Genomic DNA, 3,547 nt, shown 5'->3' with positions numbered 1-3,547 from the left:
CCACATGTAGATGTATCTTTATGTGTTCATGGGGGGAAGGTGAGCTCCACGTCCTCTTACTCTGCTATCTTGATCTCCCTCTCCTGAATAGACATTTTTTCCAAAGAAGACATATAGAAGGCCAAAGGGTACATGCAAAGGTGTGCAACATTACTAATTATTTGGGAAACACAAATCAAAACCACAATGAGATATAACCTCACACCTGTTACAATGGCTATTATCAAAAAGGCAAGAAGTAACAAGACTTGGCAAGGATGTTCAGAAAAGAGAACCTTCATACACTGTTGGTGTGAATGTAAATTGGTGCAGCCACTATGAAAAAAACATTGAGACTCTTCAAAAAATTAAGAATAGAATGACCATATGATCCAGTGATTCCACTTCTGGGTATTTATACAAAGAATACATAAAAACTAATTAAAAAATATACACCCTTATGTTCATCACAGCATTATTTACAATAACCAAGATATGAAACAAACTGTGTGCTCACCAATGGATGAATGGATAAAGAAGATGTGGTATATGTATACAATACTCAGACATAAAAAACAATGAAATTTGTAATTTGCAACAACATACCTGGACATTGAGGGTATTATGCTAAGTGAAATAAGTTAGATGGAGAAAGACAAATACCATATGATTTCACTCATATGTGGAATATAAAAAACAAACAAAAATAAGTAAACAAACTAAATGAAACAAAAACAAACACATAGATGCTAAGTACATAGTAGTGGTTATCAGAGGGAAAGGATGGGGGTGGAGGAATGGTGAAATGGGTAAGTGGAGTTAACAGTATGATGATGAATAGAAACTAAATTTTTGGTGATGAGCACACTGCAGTGTATACAGAAGTAGAAATATAATGTTGTACACATGAAACTTATATAATGTTATAAACCAATGTTACCTCAATAAGAAAAAAGTAACGAGTGATAATTTTTTAAAAAGGTGCTCAACACCACTAACCATCAGGGGAATGAGAATTGATACCAGTATGAGATATTGCCTCAAACTTGTAAGAATGGCAATCATCAAGAAAAGAAGAGATACATTTTTGCAAGGATGTGGAGAAAAGGGAATCCTTGTGCACTGTTGGTGTAATTGTAAACTTGTTCATCCAGTACAGTGAACAGTATGGAGGTTGCTCAAAAATTGAAAATAGAGCTACTATATGATCATTTTGTTTGTTTGTTTTTGCTTGTGGATATCTAGTTATAACTCCTTATTCCTTCACTGTGGGCTACACCTGGTGATTTCCATCCAAAGAATACAGTGTGTAAAGAAGTAACAGACTTTTATGGCTGAGAAACCTGAAAAACACTTATCTTGGCAAGTGATCAAGGTTAAAAAATCAGTAATAATTTGTGCTGATAACATGTACCCTTGGTTTGATGTAATGATAAGCACTTTACCTCCATAGTCTTCTTCCAAAAAATCAATAACCAGAATCTAATCATGAGAAGAACATTAGACGAACCCAACTGAAGGGCATTCTTCAAAATATCTGATTAGTACTCTGCAAACCTGTCAAGGTCATCAAAAATAAGGAAAGTCTGAGAATTTGTCATAGGCAAGATGAGTCTAAGGAGATGTGATTACTAAATGTAATATGTCATCTTGGATGAAGCTCTGTAGCAGAAAATAAGACAACAGGTAAAACTTAAAGAAATCTGAAAAAAAGAATGGACCTTAGTTAATATTAATGTATCAATACCGATTCATTATTTTTGATAAATGTACCATACTGATCTATTAACATAAGGGGAAACTGAGTTTTGATTATTTGGGAATACTATATTATCTTTGCAACTTTTCTGCAAATGTAAAGCTATTCTTAAAAAAATTGATTAGAAATAGGTTATTATCAGTACCATCTTCTCTCTAGACTCTTTTCTTTTTTTTTTTTTTTTTAATTTCTGCTTCCTTAAAGCTATTTGATTATTCTTTGATAAATCACCTACTGTCAGAAACCTCTTGGGGGAATTCTGTCTCTCATAGTATATTTTCTATACATTTAGAGAATATGTTATTTTTTTTTTATACCTTAGATTTTGCCTGTGGTATTCAATTATATCATAAGTTATATAATTCCTGTTTGGGTTTACTCTTTCCTATCTTTTCCTTAGAGCTTACATAATTTATACTTTCACTGATCATTCACTTAAAAAATATTTGCTGAGTATCTAATATATATGGAGGCATATGAAGATACATATATATCCAGTAATTTGCTAGACACTACGAAAAGAATAATGAAGAAAACAGATATATCCCTAATGGAAGATAGAGGATAATTTAGAAGGTATAGCATGTGAATTTATTAAGGATTCTAGGTTAGTATATATATTAGGTTAGGTTTAAATCCTGACTTTATCATTTATTAGTTATTTCATCTTAAGTGACTTAATTTCCATAAACCTCAATTTCCCAATCTCTAAGATTAGTAAACAATACCTGCCTTATGTGGTTGCATGGCATTTTAATAAGATAATTCATATAAAAGACTTACACGCACAGGTTAAAAATGCTTAAGAAACGTTGGCAAATATTTTCAAAATTTGGCTTACCTCAGGCAAATCACCTTTTTAAATAAATGCCTAGAGGGCAGAGTTCTTATCTGCTATTTTCCATTAAGTTCTGCCTGGTCAACGATCAACATTTATATTATTTTTTTGGCATATGCATTTCTTGTTTCTTATACTAGAGCAATGTTTTTATCCTCATTTTTATATCCTACTTAGCACAGTGACATGCATGTATTGATGTTGCTGATTATATGTATGTAATTAATAGCCCTAATATTTTCATGAAAATAATCTGTTTGGCTATTTATTCAGCTAAATACGACCACTCTTAGTAATGAGACCCTATGGAAAGGACTGTGCCAATGCAATAGAAAGGTGCCGTATATATTCTTAATTCCACTAATATTTATTTTCCTTACCAGCCAGCAGCCGGAGGAATTGGTTTTCATTCCATTAAAGTCAAAGTCCTTAGAGGGCCCCCTTATTTTTACTTTTAAAAGTGGACATAATATGGAAAGAGAGAGTGAAGACAATGTCAAATATTAATTCAAAAAGGAAAAAAAAAGCTGTGTATTATCCCCTAGAGAATGAGAGAATTATATTTTCAAAAATCTAATTTTCTTTGATACTAAAAGATTAATTTAAGGTAATAGAAAGATCCTTAGTTTCTTTTAAAGTTGAAGAGGCTGCTGTGGTCAGTGTTAAGCAAACTTGATGGTTAGAATTTCACATCAGAGCTGCCATCACACAGTATTACTAAATCCCTGGTTATAAATAGTATTTAGTGCTGATTGAAGTATTCTGTTTAACATGGATATTGTGAAGGACCTCTTTTTGTTAACCATTTGTTTCAAAATCATCATTGACAAAGGTTTTCTACTTACATTTCTTGTTCCTGAGAAGAAAATAAAGGGGCATGTTTACTGCTTATGACTAAACAAAATACTACTTACAAAACTGCCTAAGAACTCTATGTTATTTCAGTTCTGACACAATTATATAATGTTTTC

This window comes from Balaenoptera ricei, chromosome X, assembly GCF_028023285.1.
Source record: "Balaenoptera ricei isolate mBalRic1 chromosome X, mBalRic1.hap2, whole genome shotgun sequence".
NCBI classification, from domain to species: domain Eukaryota; kingdom Metazoa; phylum Chordata; class Mammalia; order Artiodactyla; family Balaenopteridae; genus Balaenoptera; species Balaenoptera ricei.
Note: the sequence above shows the minus strand (reverse complement) of the source record.